At 41.4% G+C, this 24,123-nt stretch overlaps 1 protein-coding gene across 6 annotated transcripts in view; it reads right to left on the bottom strand.

The window, feature by feature from the left end:
* Window positions 1-6,577, bottom strand: part of PLEKHM3 (pleckstrin homology domain containing M3) — a 191,100-nt gene extending 184,523 nt beyond the window's left edge. For 5 of the 6 annotated variants that reach the window (XM_077771140.1, XM_077771164.1, XM_077771160.1 and 2 more), the window contains exon 1: window positions 6,511-6,577. The gene's annotated coding sequence lies outside the window, so the exon portion shown is untranslated. Of the gene's footprint in view, window positions 1-3,898; window positions 3,957-6,510 lie in introns of those variants that run through there. The other variant, XM_077771148.1, reaches the window with a different exon arrangement.
* Window positions 6,578-24,123: the final 17,546 nt, after the last annotated feature.

The raw sequence follows: 24,123 nt of genomic DNA, 5'->3' as shown, positions 1-24,123 counted from the left end.
AATGCAACTGCCTTTTGCACGTCCCCTGTCTCCTAACATGCACAAACTCAGCTCTTCATCTTCCCCTCAACCTGCCCCTCCTCCTGACATTGCCCATATAGTGAAGGACATCATCATCTGTGCCAGAAAATGATCAACCTTGACCCTTCTGGCTCCTTCACCCACATCTACCTCTGTCAGATCTATCCATTCCTCGCTTTCCTGACTGCCTTAGTTCAGACACCACCACCAGTCTTCTTCCCTGCAGTCTTGCCCTGCTCTCATCCAGTCGCACACTGCAACCTAAGTGGCCTTTCTAAAATTAAAACCCTGGGGCACCTGGGTGGCTCAGTCGTTAAGTGTCGACATCAGCTCAGGTCATGATCTCAAGGTCTGTGAGTTCAAGCCCCATGTTGGGCACTGTGATGACAGCTCAAAGCCTGGAGACGTCTTTGAGTCTCCTCTCTCTCTGTTCCTCCCCCACTCCTGCTCTGTCTCTCTCTCTCTCAAAAACAAATAAACATAAAATTAAAATCTTCCTATCTTCTGGAGAAACCATACACTCCTTAACACTGCCTGTAAGAGCTCACGGCCACTTACTTTCCCAGGCTTATCTCTTGAATTTCCCTCTCTTCCCTCTACCCCACAACACACTGGGACACAAGTTGGCTAATTTTAATTCAGCCTTTGGGTATCACTTCTTCCCTACCTCCCACATCCATTTTAATCATCCCTCTTATGTGTCCCCATAGCATCCCAATTTCCTCAATGATAATGCTTTTCATGCTGTGCAAAATGGCCTATTTACTTGTCTGTTTCCCTCACTAGACTGGAAGTTTCATGAAGGCAAAGACTATGCCTGTTTTATTCAAGGTTTTATTCCTGGCCCCAAGTATAAGAGCTATGTGTCATGCTACAAAACGAGTGCTCAATTCTTACTTGTTCAGTCAATGAATCAATCAATGAATCCCTAAGGGTGGAAGAGAAGTTGTTCTGGAAAAGCTAACTGCTGATAAAAATGGATCGAGAACACGTGGGCAAAGATCGTTTAGTTAATTTCCTGGAGCATAAAAACTGCTAGTTACATTGCTGATGTTTTCTAGCCTATATTAAATGTTCCCTATTCTGTGGCTAAAAAACTACATTTATAATCACATATACAAGCCACAAAGTAAAGTGGACATTTAGCAGTTTCCCCATTAGATAAATGTCCACAAGTAAACTTGATAATGCAGAACAAAGCAGCTTTAGATTGTGCTAAATTATAAACTGGTTACACTCATCAAGATAACTGGACAAATAAACCCCCACAGTAGTCACAAACATGGCATGTAATCGGAGAATCCGATCCGAAACTCATAACTCAAATTAATAGTTAGTGTATATGAAAAATAAACAAGATGTTAATGAAAACAGCATGCCTGACACCTTATGCCAGTGGCCTCTATATTTTAACTGTGGTTTTTACTCATAACTCACTTTGCTGTCAAGATTAATTACACCCTCAGAACAAATAGAGTTCTCACCTTACTGTCAGTATGAAGGTTAATTATGTGGGCTTTTTATTGTCTGTCTGGTAACAGCCACAGTAGCCAATGAAACAGAGCAAACATAATGCATGGAATTTACTACTGGTGGTCATTTTGATCATAGTGTCACTCAGGACTCAGGGCTCTGAATTATTTAGCTTGCAGTAGGAGCGCTAAGCTAGAATACAGTTCAGTTACTAATGACCCAAATACAAAACACACTGTAAAAGAAAAATGAAAAAGAAAAAGCAATCCCTTGCTAAACATCCCTCTACACGGTTTTTTTTAAGGGATTAACATTTCCTCATGAAGAAAATCAGCATTTGGCTGGTGCCAATGGGGCAATAGACGCTGTCTGGACATTTCTGTAGATGTGAAAGAACAGAGCAAAATGAAAACAGGAAAGGGAAGCAGTAGGAAAAATGAAAGAGGAGCAGCACTCTAGTGCTCCGGGAAATTGTGTAGAGATGGAGAATCCTAAAATATCTGCCCAAATGATCTAATCTTTTCCAGGTTCCTATTAAAATTACGTCTTCTGAAACTAGTAATTAAAGTAGCACCTAGGGCTACTTGGTGGCTCAGTCAGTGAAGCATAAGACTCACAATTTTGGCTCAGGTCATGATCTCGCAGGTTCATGGGATGGAGCCCTGTGCTGGGCTCTGCACTGCGTGCACAGAGCCTGCTTGGGATTTTCTCTCTTCCTCTCTCTCTCTGCTCTCCCTTGCTCTTGTTCTCTCTCCAAATAAATAAATAAATAAACATTTAAAAAAATAAAGAAGCACCCATCTGCCTGCCTGCTTCTTAAGTATGTAAATTTATAGCTTGCCTTCAAGTATTATGGGAAGATTACAAACATGACTAAAATGAAATAGAGTATGTCAAATATCCAATAAGTATTCAATGAATAATAGCTCCGAGTGTTTTCTAACACATCAGATGTAACCAGCCTGGTCCAGCTTTGTTTTCCTAGTCAGAACATGCAGATATCTTTCTTTTTGCAAATGGTTACATGTCCATTATGGTTCTTTGTTTTCCACTTGAATAATTAACCTGGGTCTATACACCAAAGCCTAAATTCCAACAATCTATGAAAAAACAAAGCTACATTAAGCATCTGTGAACATTAACTTCAAAAATATTTCTGGGGCACCTGGGTGGCTCAGTTGGTTGAGCGTCCAACTCCTGATATCAGCTCAGATCATGATCTTGTAGTTCATGAGATCGAGCCCTGCTCGGGCTCTGTGCTGACAGTACAGTGCCTGCTTGGGATTCTCTCTCTCTCTCTCTCTCTCTCTCAATCTGTCTCTCTCTCCCTGTCCTGCTCATGCTTGCTCGCTCTCTCTCTCCCTCTCTCAAAAATAAATTAATTTTAAAAATTTCTAAGTTCCTTTGGATAGATTGCTAGAAGTAGAAGTATTAGGTCAAGGGGTAGGAGCATTAGTGAGGCTTTTCATACATTCAGCAATGAGCTTTATAGAAAGGTTATACCAATTGCTAACCCCTCACAGAATTTGAGACTGTCTGAGCCACTGCACACTAATAGGAAAAACAGAAATTTTTAACAATCTATGTAAATTTAAGAACTGGAAAAAAATGGGACCCTGTTGTTATTCCAATTTTCATTTCTTTGATTAATGGAAAGAGTATATATATTTTTTAATTTATTTATTTTTGAGAGAGAGACAGAGACAGGGCAGGAGTTGGGAGGGGCAGAGAGAGGGGGAGACACAGAATATGAAGCAGGTTCCAGGCTCTGAGCTGTCAGCACAGAGCCTGATGCTAGGCTTGAACTCATGAACTGTGAGATCATGACCTGAGCTGAAGTCAGATGCTTACCCAACTGAGCCATCCAGGCCCATAGTATGTATTTTCATTCATCTATTAGCTATTTAGTTTTCTCTTCCATGGATAGTCTGTTTCTGTCTTTTGCCCAGTTTTCTGCTGGAGTCTGTATTAGTTTTCTTTTCTTTTTTCTTTTCAAAGTAGGTTCCACACCCTGCCTAGAGCCCAGTGTGGTGCTTGAACTCACAACAGTGAGATCAAGACCTGAGCTGAGATCAAGAGTCACACACTTAACTGACTGAGCCACTCAGGTGGCCCTGTCTTAGCTTTCTATAGCTATATAACAAATTTCCACAAACTTAGTAGCTTAAAGCAACACTCATTTTCTCTTATTTTACAACTCTGAAGCTCCAAAGCCTGGGTAAGCTGGCTCTCTGTTCAGGGGCCTCTCTCAAGAGGCTATATTCAAGGTTTTGTTGTCCAGGCTAGGCTCTTCGCTAAAGGCTCTGGTGAAGGACCCAGTTCTAAGCTCATTTGGGTTGTTGGCACAGTCCAATGCCTAGACTGTACCCCTACATCTGAGGCTCCAGCTTCCATGCTGAGCCACCTTCAGCAACTCGAGGCCTCCTGCATTCCTTCTCAAGTGTCCCCTCCACCTTGAAAACAGCAACAGTATGTTTTCCTCCTCAAGCTTCAAATCGATGGATTTCCCAGCCAGAGAATGCTCTCCACTTTCGTGGGCTCCTGCGATTAGAAAAGCACCACTCAGATATTCTCCCCATTTTAAATTCAACTGTGTCATAAAATATATTCAAAAGAGTGCTGTTTCATCCTCTATAGGCTGCATGGACTGAGGTATGCAATCTTGGTAGAGGGACAGTTTTAGAATTCGGCCTGCTATAGAGTCTTAGGTGTTCTTATTTGTTCATGTCTTTATGATAAATCTTAATTGCATGAATTTACTAAATAAATGAATCTTGGGGCGCCTGGGTGGCTTAGTCGGTTAAGCGTCTGACTTTCGCTTAGGTCATGATCTCGTGGTTTGTGGGTTTGAGCCCTGCGTCCGGCTCTGTGCTGGCCGCCAGCTCAGAGCCTGTTTCAGAGTCTGTATCTCCCTCTCTCTCTGACCCTCCCCTGCTCACACTGTCTCTCTCCTAGAAATAAAAAAAAATAATAAAAATTAAAAAAAAAATAAAAAAAATAAATGAATCTTACTGATGACTGTAAGAAGTTGCATTTTCACAATGACAAAAGCAACTGTGGATGGTGCCGCTGTGTACCTGTAAGAGCTTCGAATAACAGGGCTCCTGGGTGGCTCAGTTGTTAGGCATCTGACTTAGGCTCAGGTCATGATCTCACAGTTCGTAAGCTCGAGCCCTGCTTCGGGTGAACACGAGCCCCACTGTGAGTAAAACACCAGCCCTGGGTGAGCTGTGCTTCTCTCTCTCTTTCTCCCGCCTCTCTCTCAAAAAAGAAGAAAAAAAAAGAAAAGAAAAGAAAAGGAAAGGAAAGGAAAGAAAAGGAAAGAAAAGAAAAGGAAAGGAAAGAAAGAAAAAGAAAAAAGAGAAAAAACAAGAACTTTTAACACCTAACTATGGCAACACTGATTTTTTTTTTATTTTATTCTGGGAAAATACACATAAGATTTGCCATCTTAACTACTTTCAAGTGTACAGTTCAGTAACATTAAGTACATTCACACTGTTGTGCAACCCATCTACAGAACTCTTCATCTTGCAAAACTGAAACGGTACTCACTCAACAAACCTCTCCATTTAGCCCCTTCCCCAGCTTCTGCAATCACCATTCTACTTTCAACACTGGTTTACATATATGTGTGTGTGTGTGTGTGTGTGTGTATAAATCATTTAAATCAATATATTTAAATATATTTAAATCAATGAGATAGTCATTTTTTATTTTTTAGTAATCTCTATACCCAATGTGGGGCTTGAACTCATGACCTTAAGATCAAGGGTCACATCCTCTTCTGACTGAGCCAGCCAGGAACCCCTTATGTGTTCCTTAACAAACATGTATGTAGCAATTATTACATGTGCTGTTCTTAACACTTTAAAAATATTAATTCATTTAATCCTCATAACAACCCTATGAGATCAGAACTATTACTAAATCCATTCTACAGATTTGGAAACACAGCAGGTAACTTCCCAAGGTTACACAATAGGAATCTGCTACACAGGAACTGAAATCCAGGTAGTCTGGCTTTATAGTTCTTGCCATGAACCATCACACCGTGAAAATATTCATTTTAAAGACAGATTTCTTTGATGTGCTTGATTTCAAAAACACTTCTCTATGTGCTATTTAATCTAATACTCTTTTACAAATTCAAAGTTAGATTACATGGCCAGAGAGACATGTCTGTATATAGTCCACTTTTTGGTGAAGGCATTTTCGCAGGTACAACAATTAAAATTTACATGTAGTCGATTTATAAGAAAATACCTAATGAATGAACAAAAATTGCGATTCACTATGACTACTGAAAATATTAAAGAAAAACAAGTGTTTCTCTTTTACAAGGAGGATTAAAAAAAAGAAAGAAAAAACTTCTAAATAAGTTTACAACAGCATAGCTTAATCTCAGTTTGACCTGATAAATTTCAAATCTGCCCTGCTTTGCAAGCTATAAATCGAGACCTATCTCCGTTTGCCATCAACTATATACATCAGTAGATAATTTTATTTGTTGAATGGGTCTGAAATGCCCTTATTATCCTGGTGTTTTAGCATAGGAATCCTCTCCCAGAACACCAGATCACGCCTGTCAGCAGTCATACAGTGTCTTTTACATTAAAAATAAGCATTGTCAACAGAAGGAACAATCGTCGTTTCTCTAGAAGCCCCGGCGTGATGGGAGTTAAAATCTCTGCTGAGGTTTGGTTTCTAGGACCCAGGAAGCCGGGAGACTGAAAACGCACAGAACAGGATCTGCTATTTCAAGTGCTTGCCGCTTATACACCTGATTTATTAAAAAAAAATAATAAGCAGACGAAGCACAGTGTAATCTGCCCACACCTGTTATCCACTCCATTGCAGTGCCGTCTCCGGCGTGAAATAAAAACCAGAGTACGGAAGAAAGAGCAAAATCATCGCAACCCCCCGGATACCCTCGGGTATGTGTTACAGTGCTGTCATCCCCACACCCTTCCCCCACTGGCCAGCCCGGCAGCACAGAAGCAGGCAGACGCTCACCTGGCCGCCGGCCGTTTCTGTCCCTTCACCTACGGGGCCTGCCGTCTACACCCGGCCGGGGCNTGGCCGCCGACCATCCCAGCGCGGCGGTCTGTTTACAGGCGCTGCTCGCGGTCCCACACTTAAATGCTTCCCCCCGGCCACCCGGGAAACGAGACCCAGACACACAAGGTTCCAGGTCGCAAGGACTCGTCTTTTTTTGCCCAAGGTCCCCGCGGCCGGGCGGGGCCTGACCGCACAGCCGGGCCTTATCTCTGCCTCCTTAGACACGATGTTTATCACACACATTTTTTGAAAACAATGGCGTGCGCCACAGTCTCGTCACTGCCCCTCCCAACGCCCGAATGGATGTTTGCAGTTGGAAATTTTCATTTGGGACATACACACAGGCTTGGACCCATTTTTAGCAGCTCCCTACGAAAATTACTCACATACGTTCTTTCTGAAAATGGGACTATTACAACCTGGAGATTGCTTCTCATTTCATGTTTGCGGCTGCGGAGAAAATCAATTTTCGCTGTCCTTTCATGTTGTAGACAGCAGGCTGAAAGGGGGTGATTTTGAGGGGAGGTCTTCAACCCCCATTTGGATTCCCAGCAAAACAGAGTGGTGTGCTGTGTGTGTGTGTGTGTGCGCGCCCGCGCGCGCGTCTGTTGTGTTCATATCTACACTGACTGGCACCCTGGGGCTTCTCAGTAAGACATCCCACGGCACCAAACCCTCAGTGATTTTGGCCAGTTTGTAAGAGGATATGCTGATCTAGCTGGGTAAGCCTTTCCTTGAAGTTTGCAAACATTGTTCCCCATCACAGCACACTTCCTTACCATTTTCTCAATTTATAATTACACGTTTATTTATATACCTATTTTATTGGCTTCTCCACCCCCACCCCAGCCTCACCTATAAATTCCTTGAGGGCAGGAACTATTTCTTTTTGCTCACCACCACATAATAGGCACAAAGCACCAGTGCCCAGTGTATTTATGTTTGAATGAGTGAAGAAATGGATGCAAGAAAAAAAATAATGTCCAAGGAGGCTAGAGAAAGCAACTTGAAAGGAATTGAAAATTCCCAGAGGAACTCACATGTTCCTCTATAAATGAGGAATTTGTTACAAATTCATGTGTATACTCATCCTCTCCCTAGCCAGGTGATTTTCACACATCAGCATGGAACAATCTTCTGGAAAGGGGCTTCTAAACACAAACTTTAATGTTTGAGGATCCTGTTAAAATGCAGATTCTGATTCAAGACATCTGTGGTGGGGTCGCTGCACCTCTAATGAGCTCCCAGGTGATGCCATTTTTTTTTTGAGTGTCAAGGCTCTTGAATACTCATTAAAAATGCAAATTCCCAGGTCACAGGTTTGTATCCTGAAGGTCTATACCATCCTGAACTTTATGATTTGAACAGCTGCCTCAAAGTGCTTCCAACATAGGTGATCAGTGGACTACCCTTTGAGAAAAACTATACCGTTCTGTGAAGTTCGAGGGCAAAGGCCCAGGCTCTGTCACTGTTTTCCCAGTGTGCATCAAGCACAGGGTCTGCACATAAAATGCATTAAAGAGTCACATTTGCAAAATGACTGAATTTATTCACTATCACTAATACAGAGCCTAAGCACTGAACCAAGGGGGTGGTCCCAGAAAAGCGATGAAAAGTCAAAGGCTGAGAACAATCTCAGCTGGGCAGGCTCTCAGGCCTCCATTAGGTCAGCAGGGGATATTTTACTCCTTTACATTTAAAACATTTAAGTTCATGTCTCCATTCAAATGGCTGTCTGCTAAGAGCAGTCCCACCATCATTTCTTTCTTTTTTTTTAATAGACTTTATTTTGTAGAGCAGTTTTAGGTTCACAGCAAAACTGAGTGGAAAGTACAAAGTTTCCATATGCTCCCTGCCCCCTATATGCACAACCTCCCCCACCATCAACACCCTGCACCGCAGTGGTGCATTTGTTACAATCAATGAACTTCAGTGGACACAGCAGTACTACCCTCAATCCATAGGGTCACATCTCTGTATACACCTCTTAGATCTGACACTTACACTACCAATGACATCACTGTTTGCCCAATGTAGTTTGAGCTCGTTTCTATCACTTAAAACTGAAAGCATCTTGACGAATATTCCACCATTTCAGACTTGTCTCCTGCATACTCTTTTCCTCCCGCTCTAAACTCCAGGCTCATATCTTTATTTTTTACCACTCCTGCATACGCTTCCTTTCCCATTATCCCGCTTTAGTCTCCCCTATTATATCTCCTTCTGCCTGCTCCAAAGTTCAGGGACTTCATCTTATTCATCACTGCATGTTCTAGGACACTTAACATTGTATCTAGTAAATGATCTCAATAAATGTGCCTTGAATGAAATGAAGTACCAAATGACATGCAAGTAGATTTTATTATTATATCCCTTCATTAATTTTTTTCCTTTTAGCCACCATTTACTACCATAATGATCAGACCAGGATTCAATAAAGCAATGCCGTCTTCCTAAGAAATAAAAGTCTCATTAAAAAAATGCTTTAAACTTAATCAGAAAATTTGGAGTGCTATTTATAGCTTAAAGTTTGCAAGCCAAGTATATACCTCACTCCCATCTCCCTGGTTATGCCCAAGTAAAGATGATTAGGATATTCATTGAGAAGAATATAATTTGTCTCCTTAGGTAAATTAAAAGCATTTGAGATATAGAATGTCAAAGTTGTAAAAGGAGTCACTGGTGGAAAGTACAAATGAGCTTAATATTCAACTAGCAGGCACCCACAAGACCATACCCAGTGTTAAAATATTGAAATAGTTCTATACAGGTAGGTTATTGGCTTCAGTCCCTAAGCTTCCCAAGTGTCCCAAGTCTCTTTCTGAGGAACCCCCTCTCCACCCATCCTAAGATCCGACACCAAAAGGATTAATACCTGACCCTGTTCTACTGGAATAGTAGCTATCCACAAGACCCTGCTCTTGCTTTAGGGCCAGAATTCTTTTTGATCAGTTGATGGTCTGCCCATACAAGTTTTTAAGTTTTTTGACTATCACTTCTACAAATAGGTAAACAGGAGGTAAAAAATTAAAAACCTTCAGCAAAGCAAAATAGTCAATGATTCCCCACCCTATCCCACATACAATTCCTTTTTTAACAAGAAAACTCAAAAACAAGTGATAGAATCGTACAGAAAAGCTTCTTTCATTGGACAATTTGAATGTGGTTCATTTTGGAACAAGCATGAACTACAGGAATTCATTGTCCTATAGGATGATGAGTACTCACCAGGGCCTCTATTAAGTGCTTACCTCTTGAGCAACATCATTTGTCATTGGGGAATTAAAAATTGAACTCCAGTTTAGGTACCACCAATAATCCCTCAGAACTGATAAAATTAGAAAAAACAAAAAAAACCAAAAAAACCTGACAGTACTAAGTGAAATATGTTTTGCAGCATCTACTGAATTTTAACACATGAAAACCTTGTGATTCCATATGTACACCAAGAGACAGACATGAATGTTGATAGCGCCATTTCTTGTAACAGTCTCAAATGGGAGGGGCGCCTGGGTGGCTCAGTTGGTTAAGTGTCTGATTTCAGCTAAGGTCATGATCTCACAGCTTATGAGTTTGAGCCCCACATTGAGATCTATGCTGACAGCTCAGAGCCTGGAGCCTGCTTCCAATTCTGTCTGTCTGTCTGTCTGTCTCTCTCTCTCTTCCTCGCTCTATAATAAATAAATATTAAAACAAAATTAAATAGTCTACACTGGAAACAACCTAAATGTATATCGATAATTAAATGTACCCACTCATGATACCAACACCACAGTCCAAGTAATAAGCATGTTCATTGTGTATGTCCCAATTTACTACTTTGTATACATTAAGTATGTGCAGGTTTTTATATTTTAATTATACTTCAGCAAAGATGGAAAAAGTCAAATGTATATAGAAACCATGGTATGTTTGAGCAATGGATACTCTTAACAGTTACATAGTATAATGCTGAATATACCAGCTTTAGGAAGCTATTAAGCAACTGAAGAGTGATCAGTCAGAATTGAGAGTGCTGTCACTGTAAAATGGACACTAAGTCTCTAAAACTTTGTATGTAAAAAGAATGTAAAATGTCTCAGTAAAAAATTTTGTAATGATTACATATTGAAATGACAATATTTTGGATATATTGGAATATATAAAATATACTTAAATGTTTTAAAGAAAGGTTAAAACCTTGTATAAGCAAAATTGTCTCAATCTTGATGTGGGATAGAACCTTTTTGTATGATATAGTCTCAACTTCCTTCTGGGAAAACCTAGCATTCCTGCTAAGTGCTTAAGCAATCGGCAAAGTTTAGATAAACTTTAACAGTATTAAGAGTTGTTGCAGGCCTTCCCCAGAAGGCAGACTTTGAGAGGCGGCATGCAGAAAGTGCCCTTGGGATCAACACACCGGCATAGGGTGGGTGAGGGGATGGAAGCTGAACAGGGTCAAGGGAGAGATACAGCCGTGAGGCCCAATGACAGCCTCCGCCAGCCCCTCGAAGACCTCAGAGACACAGTGGCCCTTCAGAGCCTTCAGGGAAGTCCTGAGTTGGGCCGAGAACAGTGGTGTGCTGGCAAACTGACGCTCTAAAAAGCCAAAGCCCCAATCTGTTTGTGTTTGCCAATTTCTGTGGAGTAAATACCACACCGTGCCTAATTTCAAGCTCTGGATGTCACGTCATTGAACATGGAACTTAAGATGTGCACACTCAGGCCTCCACGTCCGTGGAAGCTGGCTCTGGCACACCACTGACCAAGGGGGCCAGGCCTTCCCTCTCCCACAGCCATCATTCCACGGATGGGGTGCCCTCGGAGAGGGACCACGGCCTTGGGCAAGGTGGCTCTCTGCGGTTGACACAATCCCTGAGGGGGCTGACCGCTGAAGGCCATCTGCTGACAGCACTCCTTTCTAGGAGCTGGGGCAACAAGTCCTTTCCAATGAGAGATTTGGCAGCTCATCTAGAGTCCACCATACTTATTCTAGAAAAGAAAACACTTACCCACTCAACACATTGTCCAGCAAGAGTCCAATCATCTTTCACTTTCGGATGGTAGAGCTAACAGATAAACATATGGGAAGATTTCTGGCAATCCCTGACAGTAAATATCCAGAGAATGACAAAGACACAAGACTCCAGAAGTTCAGAAGACTGGAGAGAGGATGGAGACGCTCAGATGGGCCTCTCTGAGCAAGGGTTTGAGCCTGCCTTGGAGAAGTAGTACTGAGGAAAAAAACCAGAGGAAGTTGAATACAGCTGCACGGCCTCGTGGTTAGAAGCCTGGCTCTGGCACTTACGGTTATCAGGCCTGCACAAATTACCTTACTTCTCTGTGCCTCAGTTTCCTCATGGGTAAAATGGGGATGACGATGATGATGATAGTAATAATATTGACCTCAAAGTGTTTTTGGAATTAGCAAATTCACAGTGAGAGTTTATAACAGCACTTGGCAGTATTAGGCCCCCAGCATGTGAGCTGTTGCTGTGTGGAGCAAATCCATATACTATATTGCAAAGTCATATAAAAATATGTATCTATAATATAAATATACATAAATATAAAATATAAATATATAAAAATGTAGAGATACAAATCATAAGTTGAACCATCATAACTTACAGACTGTCTGTATATTTGAATTTGAATATGAATGTGTGTATATGTATGTGTGTATTCATTCATTCATTCATTCATTCACCAGAACGTGCAGGCATACCTGATATTTACAAGGACAAGAGTAACATAGATGGCTGCCTTGGTTTCCCAGCCCAGACCCCATCTTGCTCTACAAGGCCCTGTATGTGCATGTAGACACCTCTGCCACATGTCCTAACATCTACTGTCCCATCATGTCAAGATGTCCCAGCATTTACTGCTTCCCTGGTCATAGCCATTCCTCAGGCGAATGAGGACACATTGGCAGCTGGGCCAGCCCCCAGGAAGACAAGCCCTGGGGAACAAACCTGTGCAGCCCTGGAAGCAGGCTTCTGGCTTTGGGGGTTGGGAATATGGAGTACCCAGGTACCTGATCTAGAAAGAGGGTGGCTCCAGGGAGCCACCTCCTCAGCCAGAGCAAGAGAAGATGTGAAGCACAGAGCCCAGGACAGCAGCCCAATTGCCCACATCTAAGGGCAGCACTTGGTGGTTCTACTGGGGATGAACCATTTTAACGCAATATTCTATCTTTGGTACACACGGGATTGTGATAAGCTAATTGTATCATAAAAGAGGCTTTGTTATACTAGAAAAAGCACTGGATTGGGGATCAGGAACTCTGAATTGTAATCCCAGCCACAAAGTCTAACATCATGGGTTATACTTATTATACTTATTATTTCTGACAGCACTAAGCAATGGCCCATAGTGGGGTCTAATGAACAATTTATATTTGCAATTTTCAAGATTATTGAAAGTCCATAATTCAATTTGGTTCTCCAGAGTGATTTTTAAGAAGGTTTTATTGTTTTGTTTTGTTCTTTTTAATTTTCATTTTTGTTTTGTTTTGTTATTTTTTTTAATGTAGCCCAAAGTCCAAGTCTATACCTGAGAGCTGGATCTCTTTTTTTTCTTTCGTACATGATCAAAAATTCGCCTCCCTAACACACCCAAGCTCATTGTCACACTATTCAGTCCTTTTCCCCAGAATGGGAATCACACATGCAAGAGTCCAATGCCCAGAACACTGCAGGATGATTCCTATTTCACACGTTTTGACTAATTATTATATAAATGAAAGTTGTTACCCAACAGATAGGTTGTTAGCGGTGTAGGTACAAGAAACTAACATCTCTCAGTTAACTGTAAGTTCATGCTTTTGAAAATAAATAACATCAGAAATTTAAATTTTACAGAAGGAGCCCCCACACATAAACTGCTCACAGTCATTAAAATAAAAGGTAAAAAAAGTGAAAACTGAATGGAACCTCCTCCTAGTTTTCCCAAGTAGAATATTTCCTTGCCTGTGGTATCTGTCTAGGACCAGAACCAGAGAGTGGCTTTGTTTCCTGTTGGCTGTGGTGTGATCATTCTTTCCAGGAGCTGTCGAATGTGTGTGTGTGCGTGGGCACGTGCGCGCGTGTGTGTGTGTGTGTCTTGTGGGTGCTCTGTGATGCTCACTGAGCTGCATGTGACTCACTTCCATATATTGGTGTGATGTCACCCCACTTCCTGATGCTGGCCCGTTTTCATACTCCGTTTGTTCAAAAACTGTCAAAGGAGACCATTCTGGAATGCCTGGACAAGTCTTCCAGACACATTCACTACAGTGTTTCTGAAGGTTGTTTTACACATTTCTATCACAAAGTTGCTCACAATTGAACTTACTCACTTCCCGATAGAAGGATCTGATCCTCCCCACATACGGTGAGGTTGCCCTTTTGCTATGTTCTCTGTCAGGATATAACCTGTCTTTAAAGACGACACTGCAGTCTAATTACTGAAAAAATAAGAGCTGCCATCGTCAGGAGAGAGACCACAGAGGAAACTATTCCAAGGGTCTCAGCATTCTCTCCTCTGTGTTTCACCTCCTACGCTTTTCCCTTCCACATTTATGAAACGTTTCACATTTTTCACCTCTGAGCAGTAAACGCGTATCGGAATGACTTTATGTCCTTTGCATTTCAGGACTTGATGTTCTTAGAACGCAAGGAATAACGTTAAGATCACATCTTACCAAGAAATGCTTAGCAAATAAGAATGATAGGCATCCTCTGTAAGCAGTTGAGGGTTGCTTGCTATTGTCAGGGATAGATTTTCACCCAATCGATGACCCGATAGACACAGTGGTGCATTTGATTCCTGGGAGGGATGAGTTTACAAAGGAATGAAGGAAAAGAAGAAGGAGCAACATTTAAATCTGACCCCCCACCATAAGCTGAGCTCCTCAACACACACACACACACACACACACACACACACACACTCATTGGCACACAGACACACACAGAGTTTGCTATTCTTCAGCTAATGGGATTGGCACCGCTTAAAGCAGACTACTAGGTCATTGTCTGAGAACACAGCAAGAGAAACATTATTTAAAGGCCATTCAAACCCTAAAAGAAGCGGCTGAGCAGAGTAATTATCGGAGACTCTCCATTAACTAGGGCATCTTTACTCTTTGTCTGAACTGGTTTAATAAGGCCCACTAATGGGTCTGTGGGGGAGAGGGCATGCTAATGGTTCTAAAAAAGCCTCCATCTTGGCCCTTTTATTACTGGGGACTGTGCTTAGAGATGCTGGCAGTAAAGCCAGAAGTTACCATACTGCAAAATGACCTTCACAAATACTTGGTTTGGACCCCTGCTGCTTAGGACTCAGATTTCCAAAATTAGGAAATATCTTTGTCTTTTTCTCTCTTTTATTCCAAGGTGACCCACCCCCTTCCTCTTACTGGTCCTTGGCCCTTTGGGGTTTTGGGGGGGGGCAGCAGGAGCAGGGGAACTTGTCACTGGAAACAGCAGCACTCAGTGGTGATAAAGCAGAATGACACTCTGGATGAATTTTTCCCTTAACTTGCTGCTTTGACTCATTTTCCAAGAGCCTACTTCTCTAGAAAAATGGCCTGCCCCATTTTTTAAAAGTTTTTTTTTTTAACATTTATTTATTATTGAGAAATAGAGACAAAGCATGAGCATGGGCCATGAGAGGGGGAGACACAGAATTCGAAGCAGGCTCTAGGCTCTGAGCTGTCAGCACAGAGCCCGATGTGGAGCTCCAACCCATGAGCAGTAAGATCGTGACCTGAGCCAAAGTAAGATGCTCAACTGACTGAGCCATCCAGGCACTCCTCCATTATTCCTTTAAAAATTTGAAGCTAGAGTCAATTGCACACTCCCATGTCAAACTTAGGATGGCCTCCTGAATTCAACTGCTGTCTTATAATCAAACAGCTTTATAACCAAGGCCTCAAAACACTCAGTTTTCCTGGAGGTTTGCATCACTGGGTAGGAAGGGGGTGGGGGGCTTCTGTGCATTATTAGTTTTAGCTGGCTGGTTGTATGAGCTGGTCTTGTCTCATTTCCCCTACCCCAACCCTAGACCAAACTTTCATCTTCTCTCCCCTGGATGACCACAATAGTCCCCTCGCTGTGTCTCAGCAGTATCATTGGTACTCTCAACTCGTTCTCCTTACAACGGCCAGGGTAAGTCTTTCAAAACAGAAATCTGGCTAAACATTTCAGTGGCTTCCTATTAGCCATAGGAATTCTTCATGTTGTGTGTGAGCCTCACGCATGGTCCGGCCCTTTCTTTCTCTCTAGTGGCATCTTACATCACACTCCTCCCAAGTGTGTGTCCCAGCCACTGGGGCCTTTTTCAATGAAAGAACACGTCATGCCATTCATGCCACAGGGCCTTTTCACATCCTTCTGCCTGGAACTTTCTTTGCTCTGGTAGCTCCCACCCACCCTTCAGCTCTGAGCTTAGTACTCAGATCTTTAGAAAAGCCTTCTCTTACTGCCCTTGCTAGGTTGGCAGTTTCTGTTTCATGCATTTAAAGCACATATACTCCCCCTTCACAGCACTTACTTTAATTACATGTTTAAATTTGTTTGAATGGTTTTATATTAATAATTATCTTCTCGGGGGACCTGGGTGGCTCATTCAGTTGAGCATCTGACTCAATTTAGGCTCAGGTCATGATCTTGCAGTTCGTGGGATCGAGACCCACATCAGGCTCTGTGCTGACAGTGCAGAGCCTGCTTAGGATTCTCTCTCCCTCTCTCTCTGCCCTTCCCCTGCTCACACTCTCCATCTCTAAAATAAATAAATAAGCATTAAAAAATAATAATTACCTTCTCATAAGACTGTTACGAGAATAATCATAAGCTCTAGACACAATAACTATGCCTGTTTGGGTATATCATTACCTCCTCAGTACCCAGTATAATGTCTATGACTGGAGTGCTTAATAAATATTTGTCATGTCGATAGTTATTCGAAATTCTGTACTTCACTCCTCCATGACCACTTTCAGTATATCAAACAAAATTTGTTCCCTGAGAGGTTTCCATGACTACTGTATTTCGGAACTATCTATATCTCACATTTCCCCCTATCTTTGCAAATCAGTGTAGAGGGCCAGGTCTCCTTTCTTACGAGATTAAAGACTATTTTTCTAGTTTTACAGGTAGAACTAGAAACACATTCTTATTCCCTGAAGGGGTAGACCTTTATGCAAGAACACAGATTCATAAGGCACAAATAAACACACACCAGCTTCAGTGATGCCTCCCATCTTCTCAAGACCTGGTGGGAAGGATAATGGGGGGACGGGGGAGGGGTACAGCCAAAGAGGAGAGTCCAAGATTAGAGTTTCTCAGCACTTGAAGCACACTGGCCCAGAGACGGTCAGGGAGGGGGTTAGATGGTTCCAATTGTCTGATTCCCAAGAACACCAGGGACTTTCTCTATTGACTGTAGTTAGAAGGGTGGGTGTCAGCAGGCACAAAGTAACAGGAAAGATTGGGAGTGTGTTCTTTGCTCAGGGTACAGGTTAAGAGATGGCCATCAGGTTGGCCTTTATGGACCAGCCGAGTGCATGCACACTGACTTGCATGGGTGGGGCCAGGCGTTCATACAGTAAGCTGACCAACTTTACTACTTGTGTTTCACACTTAGTTATGCCCCCCCAATTCAAACTACTGTATTACAATTGAGTTGCATCAGTCAGCCTCAGGATTCCACTAATATTGGGGACAGCCTAGAAAAATAAAGAAAAGATATCTTATTATAAAATTGTGTTTTCAGAGACTCTGAATCCCCACAGAGGAATTGTCTTCCTGAGGTAAGTTTGTACATTGTCTTTTAACCTACGTAAAGTCACATGGTCGCATGAGTGGATTCATGGTGCATTCAAGTTCAGAACCAGGGCCAGAAAGTTTTCTGGGGCTTGTACAAGTGGAAGAGACTGCTGCAAGCTTACAGAGTCATTACCACTGCCTATGTTACTGAGAAGCCTGCAAACTTCCAAGCCTCAAGTAACTTGTATCCTATGATCATCTCTTGACTCTCAAACTACAGAGGCTAGATAAGAGTGTAAGACAATGTTCCTACCCACAAGTTGCTGGCCATGTAATGAAACAGACAAGTGATCCATGACATAAATGAGTAACAGAATATACTAAATCTAAATTGTGGGGGTCTAGACCCATACCTTTGAAGGGTGATCGCAGCCCACAGCATCAACACCCCTTAGGAGTATTGTGAGAAAGTACTGCAGACTTCAGGGCCCGACCTGGGTCCTTGAGCATCAGAAACTCTGGCGGTGGGAGAGGAGAGGGACAAGAGCTTGAACAACCCCTTTGGAGGACTCTGACACGCACCATGGTTTGAAAGCCATTATGAACGTTGAGGAAGTAAGGAGTCTGAGGTGACTGAGAGCCCGGGGAAAAGTCTCAGTCCTTGAAGGTCAGGTAAACAGGATTTGGCAAATGAAAGATTCAGGGGAAGTGCATTCCAGGCAAAAAGAATAACAGAAGTAGAGGTAAGGAGGGGAGGATAAGCATGGCATGAGGGGGACAGACGCTGAAGGTCTGGTTTGAAGGCAAAGCCATATCTTACTAGGAATTGAGTTTTAGAACACATGTTGCACATAAAATATGAATACATACATAAGTGTGTGTATATGTAAATTGTATCTATATATATTATACACACATGTGTCTATAGATGTGTACAGCTTGTGCCAGTTTCAAAGGTAATTTTTTTAACAAAATCATAAAATATTAGAGAAGCATGTAATACAGAAAAATTTCCCTATGCTGGACATTCCCTTAGAATTTTTTTTCTATGCATAAAAAAATAGAATTCTCCTCCATTTACAGCTTTCCAGCTTCCATTGTTCCCATCACAATATACTCTTCATATCTGTGTCTGTCTTTTTGGTAGCCCTAATGATACACCTCATTCCTTTTAATGGCCCCATAGTATTTCATTGCATAATGAAGCATCACATAATAAAGTACCATAATCTATTGCTATTGGTTCTTATGCTTAGGAGAAATCCAATAACGGGGTGTTTTAGAATATAAATGTGCAGATGGCTATGAACGTGGTATACTCAGAATATCAGCTGGAATGGAGGTCTGTGTGTTCAAAGTGACCAGACAGCTCTGTACTTGATAATAACCTTAGTCCCCTACGTCTGTGTCTGTGGATATATCTATATTGATAGCTATCTCTTTACGTATATCTTTATTATTATTAAATTAACATAAACTAACATTAAATCACAAGCAAAGGCAAAATGGAAGAGCCTAGTCCAGACTTTTTGAGAAGTTTCTAAGAAAGACCATTCTCAGCGAAAAGTCCAAAGGACGAGAAATTAGGTGAGGATGTAGGTGAGGATGCAGAGAAAAAGTAAGCCTTGTGTGCTCTTGGTGGGAATGCAAGAGGGTACAGCCACTGTGAGAAACAGTATGAAGCTTCCTCAAAAAATTAAAAGTAAAAATGCCACATAATCCAATAATTTCACTAGTGAGGTTTTATCCAAAGAAAACAAAAACACTAATTTGAAAAGACATATGTACCTCTATGTTTATTGGAGCGTTATTTACAATACCCAAGATACGGAAACAATGTAAGTGTCCTATCAGTTGATGAATGGATAAAGAAATGTGGTCCAGCAATTGCACTACTAGGTATTTACCCAAAGGGTACAAAAATACAGATTCAAAGGGGTACATTCAACCCAATGTTTATAGCAGCATTATTAATAGCCAAACTATGGAGAGAGCCCAAATGTCTATCAACTGATGAATGGATAAGGACGGTGTGATATATATAGATCTATACAATGGAGTATTACTCAGCCATAAAATAAGGTGAGATCTTGCCATTTGGGACAACAGGGATGGACCTAGAGGGTATTCTGCTAAGTGAAATAAGTCAGACTAAGAAAGACAAATATCACACAATTTCACACATATGTGGCATATAAAAAAACAAAACCAATGAACAAAAAGCAGAATCAGAGCTATAAATACTAAGAACAAACTGTTGGTTGCCAGAGAGGAGGAAGATGGGGGATGGGCCATATGGGTGAGGGGGAGTGGAAAGTACAGACTTCCAGTTACAGAATGAATAAGTCACAGGAATAAAAGGGGTGACACAGACATATAGTCGATGATATCACAATAAAAATGTATGGTGACAGATGGTAGCTACACTTGTGGTAAGCATAGCATAATGTGCAGAGCTGTTGAATCGTCATGTTGTACACGGGAAAATAATATAGCATCGTGTGTCAACTGTACTCAAATTTAAAAACTTCCTTTAAGAAGAAGAAAGACCATTCTCAACTCCACAGATTTGTCTCCATCAAGTGGCAGTTTCTTTAGCTTGGTGGTGGAGGCTTTCAGCCTCAGCCTGTCCTCTCCCTAGAAGTTTGAAAGTGTTTATGATCAGAAACTTCTTTCAGTCACTATCGCTGTGGCCTGTGAGGCTTCTTGTCTACCATCCTCTATCCTGAGCTCATCCTTCAGGCTATTTTCTGAGTGGGAAGCATTAAGAAAAGAGATATCTGGTCATGTAAATTTTCACCAGCAAATATTCTTGACCTCACTGAGGGCAAAATAAGAAAACATGGGCCTAATTCTGAAAGGGAAGGAGCAACACTAGATGAACAGGAAACTGTTTCCTAATTGGGTAGCTTGGGCATTAAAAACATGACCCGCAGAATGACCATTGCTCTACCATTCTCTTCCTTCCAGGAGTTGCCTTGTGGATGGGCCCAGTGACTCATACATGGATGGTAAGTGGTCAGCATTGCTTAGCGGTCCGTGGGTGCTTAACTCTAGGCAAATTCAAGAACTTGAAAGATGAGTGGACAGAAAAAGAAGCATCAATGTCTGCCTTAGCGGTAGCCTGCTCCTAGTTTTATGTCTCCAGACCTCGTGATATTGGGTGATTGAGTATGATTATAGACTATTTTATCCTTTCTTGGTCACACACAAAAAGAAAGTAACACAAGTGGAAAAAATATGAAGCTACCACGTACAAAAATACAAAAAAGTAGAAATTAAAATTTTGGCCCGGAACAATTATAGTCTTTACTACCTAGAGTTAAGCATCTTTCTTAATCAATCCTCCTTCAGGCTGATATAACAAAATACCACACACTGAATAACTTATAAACAACAGAAATATATTTATCGCTGTTATGGAGGCTGGGACAGTCCACGATCATAGCACCAGCAGATTTGGTGTCCAGTTAGGGACAGCTTCCTCATAGAAAACACCTAACTCCCTGGGTTCTCACATGGTGGAAAGGGGCAAGGTCATTCCTTGGGGTCCTTTTTATAAGGGCATTAATCCCTTCCCTCTGCTGATCTAATCACCCTCCAATGGTGATTGGGATCTCCTAATCACCTACAAACATCATCATCTTGAGGATGAGGATTTCAACATGAATTTTGGTGGAACACAAACTTTCAGACCACAGCATGGATCTTTCTCATGTGATAGCACTAGAATGACTAAAATTGTAGTGATCCTCAAACACAGGTTTCTCTCTATGGGGAATTCAAGTGCACCCCAGCTTTATTTCAGTACCTTTCCAGCAACAGAAGAATTTAATAGCCAGCATTTAATCTCCAAGCACTTTACCTAAACGATATCCATTCCCCCATCCCAAATGAACCCTGATTTTATGCAGGATGGCATGGTGCCCAGGTAAAATAAGAATACTTTATTTCCCACTTTCTCTTGCAGTTAGGAGTGGCCAGATCACACGGTCTGGCCAAGGAGATGTAAACAGAAATCTGCTGGGTCAGATTTCTAGGAAAGTTAGTGTTTTCCTCCTAAAAAGGGACAGATAAGGTGTGGGGAGCATTTTGCCCTTGCTTTTCATGCTTCATCTTGCATATAATGCTGGCAAAGGATCTTGAGGTTCAGCAGCTATTTTGTGAGCTAAAGGGCAAAAGACAAAAGAGAAGGATGTTGGTGCAAAAGCCAGAGGGAGGGTGCACCACAGATGACATCACATTGCTGCTCTACCAGTCCTGGGCTGTCTGTTACACACAAAGAATTATTTCCCTCACTTGCTTAAACCTTTCTATAGGCATCCTGATGCATGCAGTGAGAGCATAATTCTACCTGATTAAACCACAGTCCTCTCTTTGGAAGATAATTAGAAAAAGAGAGACCTACGGTCTGGTATTCAGTTGCACACCCAGATTTACAAGAATTACTCAAACTAGTGGTAGACCGAGGGCAGAGCAGTGGGAATGGAACAACAATGAAACCAACTAAAGACAGCTACCCTTTATTATCGCCACGTGCCAGCAAGTGTCAACAAAGTCAGCCATGAAATATTTCTTCCTGAACAATCTATGGCCTGAATCTTAAACAATTGCTGAGGTTGCTGAGTTTTAATAATGTGTGTATAAACTTCAACTTAGCACATTTTATCATTACTTATCTGTTAGTGAACGGTGTGTTCTACACGGACGTTAGTTACAAGAATTCCCAGGGACACCTGGGTGGCTCAGTCGGTTGGGCGTCCGACTTCAGCTCAGGTCATGATCTCACGGTTCGTGAGTTCGGGCCCCGCGTCGGGCTCTGTGCTGACAGCTCAGAGCCTGGAGCCTGCTTCAGATTCTGTGTCTCCCTCTCTCTCTGACCCTCCCTTGTTCACACTGTCTCTCTCTCTCTCTCTCTCTCTCTCAGAAGTAAATAAAAAAAATTAAAAAAAAAAAAAAAGAATTCCCAGTCATACATTTGGCTTCCAACACATGGGGACATGCAGGCTCATTTCAAAGGCAGCTTTATAAATGGTTCGGGATTGTTCCAATGCCCTTCGGGAGTCCAGTCTGTGTTTCCAACCCCCGTAGTACTCCAAACGCCCGCGTTTAAGCAGTAGATTTGAAACAAGGAACAACGACAGTGATTGCAAAGACCAGGAATCAGAACACGCATTAACTTCAGTTTTGCAATTGCTTGTGATTATTTGAATTTTGGGTATTTGAAATTTAAAACAGTGATACAGGGACGCCTGGGTGGCTCAGTCAGTTAAGCATCCAACTTTGGTTCAGGTCATGATCTCACAGCTCTCATGAGTTCAGATTCAAGCCCTGCATGGGGCTCTGTGCTGACAGCTCAGAGCCTGCAGCTCAGAGCCTAGAACCTGCTTCAGATTCTGTGTCTCCCTCTCTCTCTGTCCTGCCCCTCCCCACTAACACCCTGTATGTCTCTCTTTCTCAAAGTGAAAAAACATTAAAATAAATAAAACAGTGATACAGTAGAAACCTCAAGATGAATACTTTTTATTGGAAATCACAAAATTTAGCTCACATATTAATGTTTTACTGAATTTGAATATTATCTTTAAAATAGAAATGTCCCCTTGTTTTAATGTGTTATTCTTTCATAACTATTATTAAATTAATAACTAATAACTATATAACATATTATTATGTTATTAATAATAAATTATTATTAAATTAGCAATGCTATTTTATGTGACCACAATACATAGGTATAAGGGTTCAAGTTTGTTTCTTTTTTTTACCAAAAAAAGTCCACAACATTGTAATTAAAAAGTAGTAAAGCATATTTTCCCTTTTAGTAACATAATAACTTTTTACTTGTACAATTATACATACAAAATTCAATAAACTATTTTCACTTTGTGCATTTCCTTTTTGGCCATTATTATAGTTGTATTTAACGATTATTACTAAAATTAGCTTTGTCATATAGAAGGTGAAGATGTTAACAAATAATCTACTCTTCCACTGATTACAACTATCTCAATTTTAATTGATTTAGTACTCACCACCAGTCGTGCCATTCCATGACTTACCAATTCATAGGTTTGTTAGAGTCCAACTGAAGTAATTTTTGAAAAGGACACATAGGAGGTGGCATTCTTTCTGAGTGCTTGCAAACTAAGGTCTTCATATCATTTTTCCTCGAATGAAAACATAGTTAGGTGTAATTAGATTCTGACCTCATTCTTTAGCCATCCATAAGCACTGTTTCATTGTCATTAGGAATTTTGTATGGCAGAGAAAGAAGAGCTTGTGACAAGTATAGGTTTTTAATTTGTTTTGGCTAGTTTTTCTTTTCTTTTCTTTATTTATTTTTGAAAGAGAGAGAGAGCATGCAAGAGAAGGAGGGGGAGAGAGAGAATCCTAAGCAGGCTGTGTTCTTTCTGCACAGAGGTCTTTTGGGCCCCAACTCACGAACTGTGAGATCATAACCTGAGCTGAAATCAAGAGTCAGATGCTTAACCAATGAGCCACCCAGGCGCCCCCCCCCCACCCTTTTATAAAAAAAGAAAATGGATATGGTAGCATTTCTCTCCTGTTTATCTATGGTTCAAAAATTTTGCCCAAATGTGTCTAGATGTAGATTCCTCTTGATTGACTTCTCTTGATTGGCTTCCCCTGGGATGTGGCTTTGCACTTCTGACTAAACATTTGTATTCATGCATTCATTCATTCTCTATCTTTATCTCTTTATTTTTTCCCCTACCATCACTGAAAGGACATAACACAGCCCAATCAGTAGTCATTCATTACTCCAATTTAAAGCCACACCACTCTTTCCAGGGCAATCCAGTCACTTGCCAGGGGT

Source organism: Crocuta crocuta, unplaced genomic scaffold (genome assembly GCF_008692635.1).
Source record: "Crocuta crocuta isolate KB4526 unplaced genomic scaffold, BGI_CrCroc_1.0 scaffold160, whole genome shotgun sequence".
Classification (NCBI taxonomy): Eukaryota; Metazoa; Chordata; class Mammalia; order Carnivora; family Hyaenidae; genus Crocuta; species Crocuta crocuta.
Note: the sequence above shows the minus strand (reverse complement) of the source record. Positions and strands in the feature narration are given on the sequence as shown.